Genomic DNA, 17,857 nt, shown 5'->3' with positions numbered 1-17,857 from the left:
GTTCAGTCTCTTTCTCCTCGTAACAAGTGCTAGGACAAGAGGAAATGGCCTCAAGTTGTACCAGGGGAGGTTTAGGTTGGAGATTAGAAGAAACTTACTGACTGAAGGGGTTCCCAAAGACTGGCATAGGTTGCCTGAGGAGGTGGTTGAATGCCCATCCCTGGAGGTGTTTCAAATAGGCAGAGCCATGGTGCTGAGGGCCATGGCTTAGTCCCAGCCTTGGTAGAGTTAGAGAATGGTAGGACTGGATGATCTGAAAGATCTTTTCCAATTGGCAGTTAGAGAATGGTTGGACTGAATGAGCTTAAACCAGAAAGATTCCATGAATCTGTGCTTCCTGAAGTGGATATTCATAGCTTGTCTTGAGCACCATGCACCACTGCACTGGTCAGAGAGGCCTTGCTTGTCTCTTGCTAAGAGGAGCAGTATCAGATGCCAGTTAGGGAAACATTGATCATGTGCCTTCAGGGCTGAATTATGCCTGTGCCAACAGAGGCTGATTTTATCCTGTTAGTGAAATCAGCTGCAGACTCTCCTTTGGCTTGGGCTACAGCACTCTGCCCGAGCACCCTAGCAAGAACCATGACCACCCATTACCTTGAACTGGTGTCACCTTCCATGGTCCTTTCCATCCTGGGGCAGTATCCTGATGCTTGCACTAGCTTGTGGTTTTGAGGTTCCACTCAGGTGACCTGCCATCCCCTGCTCCTGCTTCTCTTCTCCCTAGGCCACGAAAGACACATGCCAGAAGAGGCTCTGGGAAATGAGGGGACAGAAGGACATGGGATGAGAGGGAGGGAGGAAGAAAGCAAGCTGCAGTGGCTGTAGGTAGGTGTAAGAGTAGAGAGGAAGGGGGAAGGACAGCACGATGGTGCAGGAGGAATGTCACAGCTGTGCGAGCTCGGGTTTTACATTGCAGTGTGGAACCCACAAGCCTGCTTTGCCGTGGGGCTGTCAGTGGGCCTGCAAGGGTAGAATCTGTGTGGATTGCAGCCTGCAGGAAGCAGTGAGCTGGACAGGATTTGTTCTGCCTTCCTCTTCTGCCCATATTGTATATGAAATGCTCAGCACTTTCTAGCTGTGTGTCATACAGGGGAAAGACAGACAGTTTCAGGTTAAAAACTGTAGTTGAACAGTAAGGAGCAGCCCTGAAACCTTTCTTTGCCCCATGGCTGGGTGGTGTGGTTACATAGCTAAAAACCAGTGGCAACAGCACACATCACAGGGCAAAGGCAAGTTTCAGGTTTGCTCTCTACGACTCTACTAAGCTTTTTTACCCTGAAAATGTCTCTCTTTCCTCCATGCAACAGTTCTTGAACCATAGGTGAGTGCAATCAGGTTTTTAACCTAGTTCTGCCTCCTGATAAAGCTGTTAGCGTGGCAGTGTTCAGATATTTGGCTCTTTCCAATGTCCTCTTCCCTAGACCACATATAAAGTCAGGAAAATCCAAGCCATTTAGGCCTTTATTTCTCCTTCTGCCCTCCTCTGCTCTTTCTTTCCATTCCCCCTTCCCAGTGTCTGGTCCATGTAGTGGGAAGCTGGCAGGCTGCACAACAAGCAGGCTGAGAAGGTCAGGTGCCAGGAATGCACACCGGCAAGATGTTGCAACTGCTGTTTTGATAGTGGGGAGTGCTGGGACACAAACACTGATTTTAGCTTATCAATAGCAGCCTGTCTGCCTCCTGTTGCTCCCAGGCCTCCCATGTGGGTAATCTCTGCAGGACTTGGCAGCTCCCAGCTGGGTTTCTGACAGTGTAACCAGTCCATTTCTCCTGTGCTGGCAGGGCACCTCAACTGGTGCTAGTAAATTCTCCTCTATCAATTCTCAATTTAGGAAGTAAAGGACAGAGGAGAAGTAAGCTGCTGGTGGACCTGTGGTACCACTGAGAGGGACAGAACAAATGGGCTCCTCCTGAGGTGTAGTCTGGTGTCAGAGAAACAGAAATGGAGAGGAAAATGGTATACTGGAACCATTTAAAGGAGCTGGTCCATTGTCACATACTCCTTCTTGAAGGAGGGAGGCAACCTGATGGTGTAATGGATCTTACTTGTCTGTAGATCAGCAGGAAGCAGCTCTGCCTCTCAGTTTTGCCTTTATACAACCTATACTTTCACATCCTACAGTGAGGGGAACAGAGCCAGACGTTTCACTTGGTTCCAGTCACAGGCAAAAGCCAACCTGGTACAGGCAGGGTGAAGCTGCTGCAGGAGCACTTGGTGAAAACAAAGGCATAGCAGGTTGCTTGGAGAGCAGATCATAGAATCACAGATTCACCTGGGGTTGGAAGGGACCTCTAAAGGTCCAGCTCCCCGGCAGTCAGCAGGGACATCCTCAACTAGAACTCAGAGCCTCATCAAGCCTCACTCTGAGGAGCTCCAGAGGTGGGGCCTCAACCACCTCCCTGGGCAACCTGCTGCAGTGCTCAACCACCCTCATGGTGCAGAACATGTTCCTAACATCCAACCTAAGTCTGCTCTTCATAGAATCATAGAATCAAGCAGGTTGGAAGAGACCTCCAAGATCATCCAGTCCAACCTAGCACCCAGCCCTAGCCAATTAACTAGACCATGGCACTAAGTGTCTCATCCAGTCTTTTCTTGAACACCTCCAGGGATGGCGATTCCACCACCTCCCTGGGCAGCCCATTCCAATGCCAATCACTCTCTCTGGCAAGAACCTCCTCCTAACATCCAGCCTAGACCTCCCCTGGCACAACTTGAGACTGTGTCCCTTTGTTCTGTTGCCTGGGAACAGAGACCAACCCCACCAGGCTACCACCTCTCTTCAGGTTGTGAGAGCAATGAGGTCACCCCTGAGCCTCCTCTTCTGCAGGCTGCACACCCCCAGCTCCCTCAGCCTCTCCTCACAGGGCTGTGCTCCAGGCCCCTCACCAGCTTCGTCACCCTCTTCTTCTCTCATTTCAAACTCCTTGTTCTATCACTGCAGGCCTTTGCAAACAGTCCCTCTGCAGCCTTCTTGTAGTCCCTTCAGGTACTGGCAGGCTGCCATTAGGTTTTCCTGGAGTCTCCTCCAGGCTGAACACACCCAGCTCCCTCAGCCTGTCCTCATAGCAGAGGTGCTGCAGCCCCCTGAGCACTTTTTGTGGCCCAACTCCAGTGAGCTAAATCTCTTTTTGTAAAGTCACAGAAGGAGTTTCAGTACCTTGTTCTGGTTCCTTTCTTCAGAGTCTAGGCCCAGTTTACTTCAGCCCTGTTGTGAGCAGATGGGAGTTTTTGTGGCAACTGTCAGCCCAAATTTGAAGGAGAACACTATTTTGAGCAGAACACGAAAGCCTGCAGTAAGCTGGCTACCTATTAACTATGAGATCTTCACTTTTCACTGTACACTGTTGCCATGGTTCAGATCTCGATTTCCCAACCCTCCGCAGAACTGACAGCAGCACAGTTTGTGTCACAGGAGTAGCCACGGAGGAAGCAGAAGAGTTTGGTAGTTTGGGCTTCTGTTACACAAGCCCAGCAGGAGCAGTGTAAGACTGCAGGCCTAGGACAGGTAGGGAATGCATTTGCTAAAAGCAGAGAGGCAAAAAAAAGCATCCTGTTGGAGGAGACACCAAGAGATGATCTAATCTGCTCCTCTGCTTCCCTTGCCTCTATTTCAACCCCAGTAGTGTCAGTCTTGAAAACGTCCAGCAGTGCCAATTGCACTGTTCCCACAGGCACCCACGAGAGAGGGAAAAAACCCCCAAACCCCAAGGAAATCTCAGTGGTAACGTTTTAAGAATAAATGAAGCAGTGCAGGCATCTTTTTTTGTTGTTGTTGTTTTCATTATCATTTTCAGTGGCTCGAGAGCTAAGGAAGACACAGCTCAATATATCCATCCCTGCAGATATTCAAGGTGAGGCTTGACGGGGCTCTGGGTAACCTGATCTAGTTGAGGATGTCACTGCTGACTACAGAGAGGGTCAGACTGGATGATCTTTGGAAGTCTCATCCAACCCAGACCATTCTATGATTCCATGATTCTACAATGCTGAGCTTCTGTGGCTCTGTGCCAGCTGAGGATCTATCTCGGCTTGTTTGTTGTTTTTGTAATGGCAGCTCAGACTGTGGTCCACAACTATGCAATAAGAGGTTGGATTCTGAGGTTACTGCCTCCTGAGCACCTGCTTGCAGCACACATTTCCTTCTAGTAAATGCGTCTGTCCTGTTGTGTTGACTGCCACATAGACACTGGGGCAGAGTACTACTAGAAATCACCCTTGAAAAGGGCCCAGGAACTTCAGGAAGTAAGAACCCAGGGGTTTGCTCAAGTGGGGTTCATAGTACTCTGCACAGACAGTGCCAAGACCTATCTTCTACCTCTGATTCATGCAAGCCAGTGGAGATAGCAGGGTAGTGCACGGTGGAATTTGGTCACTCTGCTCCTTGCCTAGGTATCTGTGTGCTTAGGAATTCGATTCATCATAGCAGTTATCATCTAACTGCTCTGCCATGTATTCATCCAGCTGGGCTGGCAGCTGCCTGCTTGGCACACAGGGTGTTATTTAACACTGGCACCCATTTCTTACTGCAGGTTGCTTTATTGGGTTTGCCTGGTGATTTTGATGCTGGGACTCTAGAAGGGAGTTTCAGCCTGTTAAGCTGAAAAGCTTGAATCTTCTTACCCATGTGTATAACATCCTACATATGTGATGGAGCAGGTCCAGAGGAGGCCATGAAGATAATCAGGGGGCTGGAGCACCTCTGCTACGAGGACAGGCTGAGGGAGCTGGAGGTGTTCAGCCTGGAGAAGAGAAGTCTCCAGGAAGACCTAATAGCAGCCTGCCAGTACCTGAGGGTCTACAAGAAGGCTGCAGATGGATTGCTCCCAAAGGTCTGCAGTAATAGGTCAAGGGGCAATGGTTTGAAATGAGAAAAGAGCAAATTTAGATTGGATGTTAGGAACAAGTTCTGCACCATGAATGTGCTAGAACACTGCAACAAGTTGCAGAGGGAGGTAGTTGAGGCCCCAGCCCTGCCGATATTGAAGGTCAGGCCCAACAAGACTTTGAGCAACCTAAGGATGTCCCTGCTGAGTGCAAGAGGATTGGACTGGACATTGGAGGTCCCTTCCAACCCAAGCCACTCTATGATTCAATGTGTATGGCATCCCAAAGTGGCAAAAGGACACATTTCTAATAACACCTAGCAAATGTCAGTGGCTACACTTTCATCTTCCCTTCTACTGTCTCACCCTTTCCCTTCCATATCAGTTTTCACACCATTATTCTGTTTTCTGACCTTGCCTCAAAACCTTTCTGCTCACTTTTTCATTGTTTGTGATCCTCCTCTGTTTGCTCATCCTTTATACACACCTCTCTTGCACAGCATCTTCCATGCTTTGTGTGTTGCACTCTTAACAGGGGCCTGCAATGTGACTCAACAGCAGAATGCCTGCCTTGTTGCTTGGCCTGCCATCAATGATACCAGTTTACACTTTCAGTGATTTTCTTTCTTCTTGTTCTCTGTGTTTTTTTACCTTTCTTTACCCCTGGCATTTTTCTCTTCTCTTATTCATTCCTTCTAAGCTCCATCTAACTTGCTTTGGGGCACTGATTAGCAGGCTTGTGGAACTGCTTGCACATGCATATAGAATTTAGCTATGTGTCAGGAGAGAGAGCCTCAGATCTCCGCAGTGACATTTGGTTCTGCAATTGCAGGTTGGAGTGTCTTCTAAAATGATCTGTTTTTCAGAGTGGCTACAGATGCAGAGAGAAAGGAGAAGCCACCTTCCACACTAGCTAGGAACAAAAGCATGTCTTCATGAGGAAAGAACAAGCAATTATTGCCAAGCCCCATGGGCGCTTTCCTCTCCCACTCAGGATTAACCTAGAGTCCTGCCGAGGCAACGGTTGGAGCAATCCTGTTGCAGTTCAAAGATGCAGCACTAAGGAGAGCCCCCAAACACAGCACCTACTGACCTTTTCAGTGCTTGGGCCTCCACAGCTTGCTAAGCACACAAGTCTTCCTGGCAGCCTTTCCATGTTTTTCTTCTCCACACTTTATTTTCTGTTTCCTGCTGCACTTCCTGCCTAGGAGTGGCAATGGGCAAAGAATCAGTCAACAATATCACTTAGTCCACCCAAAGCTCTCAATGAAACCTTTGTTTGATGCTGTATCTTCCCACAAACAGTTGCCTTTCAACTCTGGGGCTTTCCTTTCCTAACTGTTCTGGGATCTGGGGAGGTGTGAAAATAAGTTACACTGGTTTTATCCTATCAGTCATGTTGATAAGTCCCTGCCTGCCTTGGCTGGCAGACTAAACTTTGGGCAGTTGTGCACTGAGCTAACAAGCAACAGAAAAGCAGATGGGATTCATCTTTTATTATTGTTATTCAGCAGGAATCCTTAAATGTGATAAAAGTTCAAGGTGGAAAGCTCAGGCTCTGCATCTGTTGGGAGAGTCAAATGACTCCACCTCCATGCTAACACAGGACAGATAGAAGTAGCTGAGGCTTTTGCAGACCTCTCATGGATACTATGATTTAAGATCCTTCAGCTGGCAGGTCAGGATTAGCAATCATCCCTGCTACTTCAGACAAAAGCTCAGCATTTCTATAATTTGTGTCACACGAGGGCACACCACTGCAGTCACAGACTGCTGCAAGGTGTCCAGGGAAGTGCCACAAGGATGATTAGAGGGCTGGAGCTCCTATCCTATGAGGACAGGCTGAGAGAGTTGAGGTAGTTCAGTTTAGAGAAGGCTCTGAGGTGACCTTATTGTGGCCTACCAGTATCTGAAGGGGCTGAAAGAAACCTGGTGAGGGACTTTTTAGGGTGTTAGGTAGTGATAGGACTGGGAGAAATGGATCCAAGCTAGAGGAGGATAGATTTAGGTTAGATGATAGGAAAAAGTTCTTGACCATGAGGGTGGTGAGAGACTGGAACAGGTTGCCCAGGAAGGTGGTGGAAGCTTCATCCCTGGAGGTGTTCAAGGCCAGGCTGGATGTAGCTCTTGGCAACCTGACCTAGTGTGAGGTGTCCCTGCCCATGGCAGGGGGTTTGGAACTGGATGATCCTTGATGTCTGTTCTAGCCCTGACAGTTCTGTGATTCTGTGAATCTCAGTATGGCTCAGCTTGGGAGGGACCTCAGACATCATCTGCTCAAACCAGCCCACCATGGGTAGGAACACTTCTCCATCATACTCAGCTGCTCTAGGCCTTGGAGACCTGAGGAGGATGGAACAGGTCAGTTTAATAAAATCTTTGAAATAAACAAAGAGCTGTCTCTGAATGGTGGAACACTGTGAGGTTTGGTAGCTGAGTTCCAAAAGATCAAACGAAGGAAGGCTTCACTCAGCCTAAAACACTCACCAGGGAATTCAAGTGGTAAAACTGCAGAGCAGCTAAAGCAGTGTGAGAGACAAGCGTTCAGTCAGTTATTTAATCATCACAGAATGGAAGGGACCTCAAAGATCATCCTGTTCCAACTCCCCTGCCACGGGCAGGGACACCTCTCACCAGCCCAGCTTGCTCAAGGCCTCATCCAGCCTGGCCTTGAACACCTCCAGGGAGGGGGCAGCTACAACCTCCCTGGGAAACCTGTGCCAGTGTCTCACCACCCTCACTCTCAAGAATTTCTTCCTCATCTCCAGTCTCAATCTGCCCTCCTCAAGCTTCAGTCCATTCCCTCCTGCCTTGTCCCTACGAGCCCTTGTAACAGGTCCCTCAAACAGCAGGTCTGTAGTGGCCAAGCAGTAGGGAGCCCAGCTGCTGCTTCACTGAAATAGGTGCACCTCTAGGCTTCAACAAACAGGCAACGTGTCCTATTTTATCACGTGCACATTTTGGAGACCCATCTGTGAGTGACAAAGAGGACAGACAGAAACCCATTATTATGGGTTGGACAAAGGCAAAATGAGGAAATTACCCTCAGGATTCAGCTGAGTGTAGAAAAAAATCTTCCTGCTTTAATGAATTTGTGTGTGAAGTTTTTGTGCATTTTTTTTCTCTCACTTTCTTGCTCTCTTCTCCCTCCCTCTCTCTCTTTCTCTTTTCCTTTTGCTTGTTTTAATTTGATTCTTTTTAAGGTTGCTCTGTGTCTGCACTGACCTGCTACACCTCTGCATACTATTTAGACACACAACCTAAATAAAGCAATAATTCTTAAATTCCATTGAGGTGTTTCATTTTCAAGCTCAGAGGCAGCAACATTTAATTAGTAGCAGGCTAATCCTGCAGTCATTATCCAGTGGAGCTGCTCAGCACAGTGGTTGGGTGCTAAGCTGATTCTAAATGACAATGTGTAATGACTGACAAACTTACAAGACAAACAAACATGAAAGCAAAGATATTAACATACAGGACACATGGCAGAAATGGGATAGAAAAGCATAATCCAGGGCTAAAGTATCCACAGTGGGAATTCATTTTCCTTTCTTGTTTGTTCCTTTCCATAAGGCACATCCTGTTGACCTCCAGATTCTGCACTTTGATGCTTCATTTCATTTAATCTAATTTAGATCTGGACTGCTTTCTAGGTGTGTCAAAACATTTCTCTTAGGCCTCAAAAGAATCCCTCCACATACTTGGCACTGGGATCGCCATGCTTTGAGTGCTGGGGTCAGTTTTGGGGCCCTCACTGCAAGGACATTGTGGTGCTGCAGCAGCTCCAGAGAAGAGCCACAACGCTAGTGAAGAGTGTGGAGAACAGGGCTGGGAAGGAGCAGCTGAAGGAACTGGAAGTGTTTAGTCTGAAGAGGAGGCTGAGGGGAGACCTCTTTGCTCTCAACAACTGCCTGAAGGGAGGCTGAAGTGAGGTGGGGGTTGGGCTCTTCTGCCTAATAACAAGTGATAGGATGAGAGGAAATGGCCTCAGGTTGCCCTAAGGGAGGTTTAGGCTGCAGATTAGAGGAAACATCTCCCCTGAAAGGGTTCTCAAAGCCTGGCACAGGCTGCCCAGGGAGGTGGTTGAATGCCCATTCCTGGAGGTATTTAAAAGGAGCAGAGATGCTGTGCTGAGGGACATGGCTTAGTGGCAGAATTGGTTGGACTTGATGCTCTTAGAGGTCCTTTCCAACCAAAATGATTCTATGACTGCTTAGCACAGTGAGTGAGGCATGGCCAGTCTGGCATATTTGTCTTTACAGGTTTCTTTGTGAGATGTACCCTTCCATGGTTGGGAAGGTTGTTCCACTCATTCCTTTTCCTGAGACCAACCACCACATAGCAATTGCAGCTTCGTTTTCTCCCCAAAAGCAAACAAAAGGAGAGAGAACAGGTATCTAATTGGGGAGGTCATGAACGCACCCTGCCTGGAGGTGTTCAAGGCCACGTTGGATGAGGCCTTGAGTGACCTGGACTAGTGGACGGTGTCCCTGCCTGTGGCAGTGGAATTGGAACTAGATGATCTTTGGGGTCCCTTCCAACCTAAACCATTCTATGAATTCACCAGTAAGAACATTAACACTCCATTGACTAATTACAAAGAATGTTATTCAAGATAGGGGACTGAAATTATCTGCTCCTTTTGCCTTGAGAGAGAGAAAAAAAAGCAGCTATTTAAAGCTGAAGTCATTGACAGTTCAGTGCAATCCCTCCCTCCCCACTGTGTTCATTGTCTGTATTCATTAACTAATGAGATGCTTCTTGTAGCATGCAACAAAAAGGTCACATTTGGAACACATGAGATTAACTATTCAAGTCTGGCTGTTATCAGTAATTGCCCCTGTTAACAATATTGCCCCGTGGAATATCTATTTCATAGCTGGGGGTTTACATCCCAATACAGAATCTGCTAAAAGATAGAGGAATATCTTATCTAAATTAAGAACATCCAAAAGTGGGGTGGAGCAGAAAGCCACAGAGGATTATTATGAGAGATAGCACTTGAAGAAAAAAAAAATAATCAGGATGACTACATTTGTGTTCCTGCTTGGTATCCACAAGAGATCCCTGTGGAAGAGATGAAACACGCATAGGAACAGGGTGACAGCTTCTGCTCTGCTCTGGTGAGGCCTCACCTGGGGGACTCACTGGATCGAGAGCAGAGGAGGACCACAAAGATGGAGAACCTCTGCTGTGCAGACAGGCTGAAAGAATTTTGGCTGTTCAGCCTGGAGAAGAGAAGGCTGTGAAAGAAATGCAATGGGATGCATATAGTTTGTCTAAGAAGAAATCAGAGAATCATGGAATAGCTTAGGTTGGAAGGGACATCAGAGATCATCTACTCCAACCCCCCTCCATTGGCAGGGATGCCACTCAGCTAGACTTGGTTGCCCAAGGCCTCATCCAACCTTAAAAACCTCCAGGGAAGGGGCATCCACAACCTCCCTGTGCAACCTGTTCCAGAGTCTCACCACCCTCATACTGAAGAACTTCTTCCTTAGCTCCAGTGTAACCCTGCCCTCCTTCAGCTTCAAACCATTCCCCCTTGTCCTGTCTCTAGACACCCTCAGCAAAAGTCTCTCTGCAGCCTTCCTATAGGATCCGTTCAGGTACTGGATGGCAGCTCTAAGGTCCTCCCAGAGTCTTCTCTTCTCCACGCTGAACACCCCAAGCTCCTTCAGTCTGTCCTCACAGCAGAGCCTCTCCAGCCCTTGGACCATCTTTGTGGTCCTCCTCTGGACTTGCTCCACGAGCTTTGTGTCCCTCTTCTGCTGGGGAGACCAGGACTGTACTATTAAATGTTTAAGGCAATATTGATCGTAATATCCACCACTTGCTTAATGACTGAGACTGATAAAAGGGAATGACAGGATAAAAATGCTGCACTTTGCCCCTCATGTGTGAAAGTCACCCAGTACTTTAGACTCCTTTCCACAGCTGAGCCAGGAGAGAAGTGTTCAAGGTAGAGCAGAGCTGTAGAGAATGATGCTGTTTTTCAAGATTCCTGTTGGCCTTTCCAGCCATTTCAGCCCATTTGGCAACAGTTTTCTCAACAACTGCTTACATTTTTCATTAGTTTATTGCACAGATTAAGCAGAGACTAAACCAATACCACCACCAGTGAGATTTTCCAATTTGGTGACATTCTAGTCACCAAATGGAAAAAGCATGGACTTGAGGGGAGGACCACTTGCTGGACAGTGAAATGGCTGGGATGGTCACACTCAGAGAGTGGTCAATAGCTCAGTGTCCAAATGGAGACAAGTGGTGCCCCTCAGGGGTCAGTACTGGGGCCAGTGCTGTTTAACATCTCTGTCAGCAACATGGACGAAGGGACTGCGACACTCTGAACAACTTTACTGATGACACCAAGCTGTATGGTGCAGTTCACATGCTGGAGGGAAGGGATCTATCCACAAGGACCTGGATAGGCTGCAGAGGTGTGCCCAAGCTAACATCATAATGTTAAACAAGGCCAAGTGCAAGATCCTGCAGCTGGGTCAGGGCAATGCCAAGCACAAATCCAGGCTGGGTGAGCAGTGACTGCAGAGCAGCCTGCAGGAGAAGGCCTTGGGGGTTTCAGCTGGTGCCAAAGTGCCCAGGAGCCAGCACTGATTGCTGGCAGCCCAGAGCCAACTGTGTGCTGGCAGCAGCCAGAGCAGAGAGAGCAGCAGCACAGGGAGGGGATTCTGCCCCTCTGCTCTGCTCAGCTCTGCTGAGACCACACTTGCAGCATTGCCTCCAGTTCTGGGGCCCCCGGTGTAAGAGGGACATGGAGCTGCTGGAGTGGGTCCAGAGGCCACAAAGATGATCTAAGGGCTGGAGAACCTCCTCTCAGCCTGGAGAGGAGAAGGGATCAGGGATACCTCAGACCAGCCTTCCAGTACTTGAAGGGGCTACAGGAAACCTGAGGAGGGACTTTTTACGAGGGCTAGTAGTGATAGGATGAGAGGGAATGGATTGAAGCTTGAGGAGAGCAGATCTAGACTGATTAGGATTTAGAGTGAGGGTGAGGAGACACTGGAACAGGCTGCTCGGGGATGTTATGGCTGCCCCTCCCTGAAGGTGTCCAAGGCCAGATTGGATGAGGCCCTAAGCCACCTGTGCTGGTGGGAGGTGTCCCTGCCCATGGCAGGGGCTTGGAACTGGATGATCTTAAGGTCTCTTCCAATCCAAACCATTCAGTGAGTCTATGATTGTAAGATTCATGCTCACTGAATGACTAACCCTAGCTTACACAAACTGCTTGTGCCTGCTGATAGAATCACAGTCAGCTCAGATAAAGTCCTTCCCTCTCATCAGAGCAGCACTTGTGTGACCTCTGTAATGCTTACAGAAGTGTTAGGTTGTTAGCAGCAGTTTGACATCTTAGAGCAGGCCCAAGTCACTGCATATAAAAACGAGGCCCTGCAATGCCTTGGTTTCACTTTCGTTTCTCAGTGACAGCACCACAACTACAAAGCTGCCCCCTGAAAAAGCTCCATCTTGCCTCTGTCTAGAAGTCTCTCTAGAAAAAGTGGAAGGATTGGGCTTCCCACTACAAAAGGAAGGAAAATGATACACGGGTGGGCTCTTATTTCACCAGATCCACACAAAGATGCCACTTGTGAGGAATCTGCTCACTTGAGCCAGCAGCTGAAACGCCAGAGGGTGACTCTGAAACCATCAGCACTCTGCCACCGGAAAAGTGACCAAACAAACAGCAGACCCTCACACAGTCACACTTTGCACTGGGCTGGAAGGGACTCTTAATAGGTCACTTTACACAAGCCCTCTGCACTCAGCAGGGACACCTCCAGCTAGTGCAGGCTGCACAGGAACACAGCAAGGCTGAGCTTGAAGGTCTGCAGGGACAGGGCCTCAAGCACAGCCCTGGGCAGCCTGTGCCAGTGTCTCACCACTCTCCTTCTGCACAACTTCCTCCTTAGGTCCAACCTAACTCTGCCCTGCTCCACTCTCATACCATTGCCCTTGTCCTATCATTTCAAGCCCTTCTGGACAGTCCCTCCCCAGCCTGCCTGTAGGTCCCCTTCAGATACTGAAATGCAGCTCTAAGCGCTCCCCAGAGCCTTCTCTTCTCCAGGCTGAACATCCTCAGTTCTCCCAGCCTGTCCCCACAGCAGAGGTTCTCCAGCCCTCTGAGCATCTTTGTAGCCTCTTCTGAACCTGCTCCAGCATATCCATGGATCCCTTGTGTTGGGAGCCCAAGAGCTGGATAAAGTACTCCAGGTGAGATCACAGCAGAGCAGAGGGCAGGATCCTCTGTTTCCAACTCTGTCCATGTTGCTTTGGATGCAGCCCAGGCTGCCATTTGCCTTCTGGGCTGCCAATGCCCATAGCTGGCTCCTGCCCAGCTCCTCATGCACCAGCACCCCCAAGTCCTTTTCTACTGAACACATGTAAATGAGGATGGGGAGTAAGGATAGGCTGGGAGCCTCCAAATGCTGTTCAGGATCTTTTAGAGGATTGCAGTCTTCTGCTTCCTGAAAAGAAAGCTGTTCTGGAAGGTTCATGTTCTTTCCAGAGCACAGAAAAGCAGAGGATGAGTTTTATTCTGCTCAAAAGAGTAAGTGCAGAGAGTGACTTACAGCTTCCTGACAGGCTGCAACCATCCACCACCAAAGGAGATCAGATGCTGGATAAAACTCACCTCACTTGGTTTGAGATAAATGTCCTTCTGCCACCACTCCTGCCTTGGTTCATATGAACAGCTGGAGGAAAAGGGAGAGAAAAGGAGAACTTTCAGTGCTTTGATTTAATGCATGAAAAAAGCACAGGCCTTGGCTTTCTCAAGAATGTTGTTCTACACCAGACAGCCACTGGAGTGTAGATGACTGGATATGAAGAACAGTATTTGTATACGTTTTACTCATGATTTATGCTGCTTGCATGAGAGAGTAACAAATGTTACTCCTTGTAACAAATACCATTGTGTACAGCAGATCCAGGGAGGTTCTCCTTCTCCTCCCCCTCTACACTGCCCTGCTGAGACCTCACCGGGAATAATCTATTCAGTTTTGGGCTCCCCAGTTCAGGAGGGACAGAGATCTGCTGGAGAGAGTCCAAGGGAGGACTGCGAAGGTGATGAAGGGGCTGGAGCACTGCCCTGTGAGGAGAGGCTGAGGGACCTGGGGCTGTTTGGTCTGGTGAAGAGAAGACTTAGGGGATCTGATCAATGCTTATAGATACCTGAGGGATGGGGGTCAGGAAGGAAGGGACAGACTGCTCAGTTGCACCCTGTGATAGGACAAGGGGTAATGGGTATAGACACAGGAGGTTCCACCTCAACATAAGGAAGAACTTCTTTACTGTAAGGGTCCCAGAGCACTGGCACAGGCTGCCCAGAGAGGCTGTGGAGTCTCCTTATCTGGAGACTTTCAATACCCATCGGGATGCATTCCTGTGTGACCTGATCTAGTTGCTCTGGTCCTGCTCTGGCAGAGGGGTTGGACTCGATGATCTCTGGAGGTCCTGTCCAATCCCTAACATCCTGTGTTCCTGTGAAATGAATCCTCTCCTGATTTTGATCCATCCTCTTGTACTTGCAGAATGAAGTGTATCAGTTGGGAATCTCTCTTACAGAGTGTGATGTGGATTATCTCTGCCAATATTAGCTTTATGGACTGAGGAATACTATTAAGTTAATAACTGCTGATTGCTGTTTGTGCACCAGCCTGTTCCAGCACCATGGTGATGAGCTTCCTGGTGGTGTCTGGAACAGATGGACAGAACACAAGAGATATTTGCCTTGATTTTAAGACAAATAGAATTACCTGTGTGATTAATGACAGAGAAAACCACACTGTTCTATCTCCTGTGTGATTAATGACAGACTAAGCCACATGGTTGCACCTGCATCTTCAGTAAGTGATGGGGGAAAAAAAAACCCAAAGCCAGGGCAGATGTATAAAAACACACACAGGCTGTAACAAACAACTCTCCCTGCCTTCCAGGGACAGCAGCTTTTTTAATCACTTGCAGAGCCAAAGCAGCTGCTTTGTGCTGGGGAGAGCAGGAAAAAAAAACTTCACCAGCTGGCTGTCAGCAACGCAGATCCTTGGTGGTTCTCTGCAGAGCTGAAGATGAGGCAACTGCCTGCATCCTACCCAGCACCACTGGCTCCCTACCTGCTGAGCTGATTTAAACTTCCCTTGTGAAGAAGTCATCACAACAGAATCATAGAATATTAGAGCTTGTAGGGAACCTCCAGAGATTGAGTTCAACCCCCCAGCCAAAAGCAGGATCCCCTAAAGTAGTCTGCACAGGAACACATCCAGGAGGGTTTTGAAAGTCTCCGGGGAAGGAGACTCCACAGCCTCTCTGGACAGCCTGCTGCAGTGCTCCATGACCCTCACTGTAAAGAAGTTTGTCTTCATGTTGAGGTGAAACCTTCTCTGTTCCAGTTTGTATCCATTGTTCCTTGTCTTATTGCTGTGCATTGCTGAAAAGAGCTTGGCCCCCTCCACTTGACACCCACCCCTCAGATATTTATAGACATTGATCAGGTCCCCTCTCAGCCTTCTCTTCTCTAGACTGAACTGGCTCCAGGGCTCTCAGCCTCTCTGCTGCAGCTTTGCAGCATTTCTGGAGAAGAGAACTGAAAGAACACTGAACACCACTGCACCCCATTATGTTTGCAATGACAAAGAAAGAGGGAGAAAAGTATACTTTGATTCCACTCTGTTGTTTCTTGAGGCCTGCCAGCAGTGTGCCCAGGTGGCCAAGAGAGCCAGTGGCATCCTGGCCTGCATCAGGAATGGTGTGGTCAGCAGGAGCAGGGAGGTCATTCTGCCCCTGTACTCTGCACTGGTTAGACCACACCTTGAGTACTGTGTTCAGTTCTGGGCCCCCCAGTTTAGGAGGGACATTGAGATGCTTGAGCGTGTCCAGAGAAGGGCGACGAGGCTGGGGAGAGGCCTTGAGCACAGCCCTATGAGGAGAGGCTGAGGGAGCTGGGATTGGTTAGCCTGGAGAAGAGGAGGCTCAAGGGTGACCTAATTGCTGTCTACAACTACCTGAGGGGTGGTTGTGGCCAGGAGGAGGTTGCTCTCTTCTCTCAGGTGGCCAGCACCAGAACGAGAGGACACAGCCTCAGGCTGTGCCAGGGGAGATTTAGGCTGGAGGTGAGGAGAAAGTTCTTCACTGAGAGAGTCATTGGACACTGGAATGGGCTGCCCGGGGAGGTGGTGGAGTCGCCGTCCCTGGAGCTGTTCAAGGCAAGACTGGATGTGGCACTTGGTGCCATGGTCTAGCCTTGAGCTCTGTGGTAAAGGGTTGGACTTGATGATCTATGAGGTCTCTTCCAATCCAGAAAGCCTGGATGAGGCACTTAGTGCCATGGTCTAGTTGACTGGATAGGGCTGGGGGATAGGTTGGACTGGATGATCTTGGATGTCTCTTCCAACCTGCTTGATTCTATGATTATGACTCTATTAGAGAGAATCTGATCAATGTGTACAAATACCTGAGGGGTGGGGGTCAGGATAAAGGTGCCAGGCTCTGTTTGGTGATGCCCAGTGACAGGACAAGCTACAACAGGTCCAAGCTGGAACGCAGCAGATTCCACCTTAACATGAGGAGAAACTTTTTTATGGTGAGGATGCTGGAGGCCTGGAGCAGGCTGCCCAGAGAGGTTGTGGAGTCTCCTTCTCTGGAGACTTTCCAACCCCGCCTGGATGTGTTCCTGTGTGACCTGCCCTGGGTGACCCTGCTCTGGCAGGAGGTTTGGACTGGATGATCTCTGGAGGTCCCTACCAAACCCTAACATTCTGTGATTTTGAATGGCTACAAAAGAGAAGCTCTGACATACAGCACAGAGACTCCAGCAATAACAATTTTTTTTCTACTTCAGTGAAAATCCCAAAGAGGAAACTGGAATCTAACTGCTTTCATGTACAAGCTGCCAATTTCCCACTGCTATCAGAAGCCAGTCATGTTTGGAAACTATATGACCTACTGCTGCATGGCAAAGCTACCAGGTGCAGATGGCATGGGGACAACTTTCCCCATCACTCATCTATCAAGGTCACAAACCTGAAAGCATAAATGGTTTTAAGGACAATTCAGTCTCTGCCAGGTCATCCACAGCTTCTGAAAGCACTTTATTCAATTGGGCACCAAAGAATGTTTGAAATAAGGCCACCAACAGAGGTGAGGTGTCATAGAACTACAGAATCATTTTGGTTGGAAAGGGCCAAAACAAAATGATCATCAAGTCTGAGCATTGTCTAACTCTACCTAGGCTGGGCTAAACCATGTCCCTCAGCACCACAGCTCTGCTTCTTTGGAACTCCTTCAGGGATGAGCATTCAACCACCTCCTCAAGGAGCCTATTCCAGGCTCCAGACCCTTCCAGACAATAGTTTTCTTCTATTCTCCAACCTAAGCTTCTCCTGAGGCACCTTGAGGCCATTTCCTCTCCTACTATCACTTGTTACTAAGGAGGAGAGACCAACCCCCATATGGCTTCAGCCTCCTTTCAGGAAGTTGTAGAGAGCCAGAAGGTCACTTCTCAGCCTCCTCTTCTCCATTCTGAACACCCTCAGATCCCTTAGCTGCTCCTAACCAGCCCTGTTCTCCAGATCCTTCAGCAGCTTCCCTGCCCTTCTCTGGACCTGCTGCAGCCCCTCAATGCCTTGTAGTGTGGGTCCCAAAATGGAAACCAGCACTCAAGGTGTGGCCTCCCTAGTGCTGAGTACAGAAGCACAATCACTGCCCTGGTCCTGCTGGTCACACCATTCCCTGGTCTCGCTGGTTACACCATTGCTGATCCAGGCCAGGATGCTGGTGGCCTTCTTGCCCACCTGGGCACACCCTGTCTCATTTTCAGTCAACCAGCACACTCTGGTCTTTCTCTACTGGGCAGATTTCCAGCCACTCTGCCCTGAGCTTGGAGTGTTCATGGGGCTGATGTTAGCCAAGTGCAGTACCCAGCTCTTGGCACAGTCCCAATTCACTGCAGTGCCCTGCTGCCCTCTCCCAGCACACACAAACAAACCTACAGATGCCAACAAACAGTAAAAATACA

At 48.9% G+C, this 17,857-nt stretch overlaps 1 long non-coding RNA gene across 2 annotated transcripts in view; it reads right to left on the bottom strand.

Annotated features, from left to right (window-relative positions):
- Window positions 1-5,934: 5,934 nt before the first annotated feature.
- Window positions 5,935-17,857, bottom strand: part of LOC135176835 (uncharacterized) — a 29,216-nt gene continuing 17,293 nt past the window's right edge. For both annotated transcript variants that reach the window (XR_010302851.1, XR_010302852.1), the window contains 2 exons: window positions 13,481-13,541; window positions 5,935-6,034 (listed from right to left, as the gene is read on the bottom strand). This is a non-coding gene — a long non-coding RNA (uncharacterized LOC135176835). The remainder of the gene's footprint in view (window positions 6,035-13,480; window positions 13,542-17,857) is intronic.

The sequence above is a fragment of the Pogoniulus pusillus genome, chromosome 7 (genome assembly GCF_015220805.1).
Source record: "Pogoniulus pusillus isolate bPogPus1 chromosome 7, bPogPus1.pri, whole genome shotgun sequence".
Classification (NCBI taxonomy): Eukaryota; Metazoa; Chordata; class Aves; order Piciformes; family Lybiidae; genus Pogoniulus; species Pogoniulus pusillus.
The sequence above is the reverse complement of the archived record's forward strand: the minus strand, read 5'-3'. Positions and strand labels throughout refer to the sequence as shown.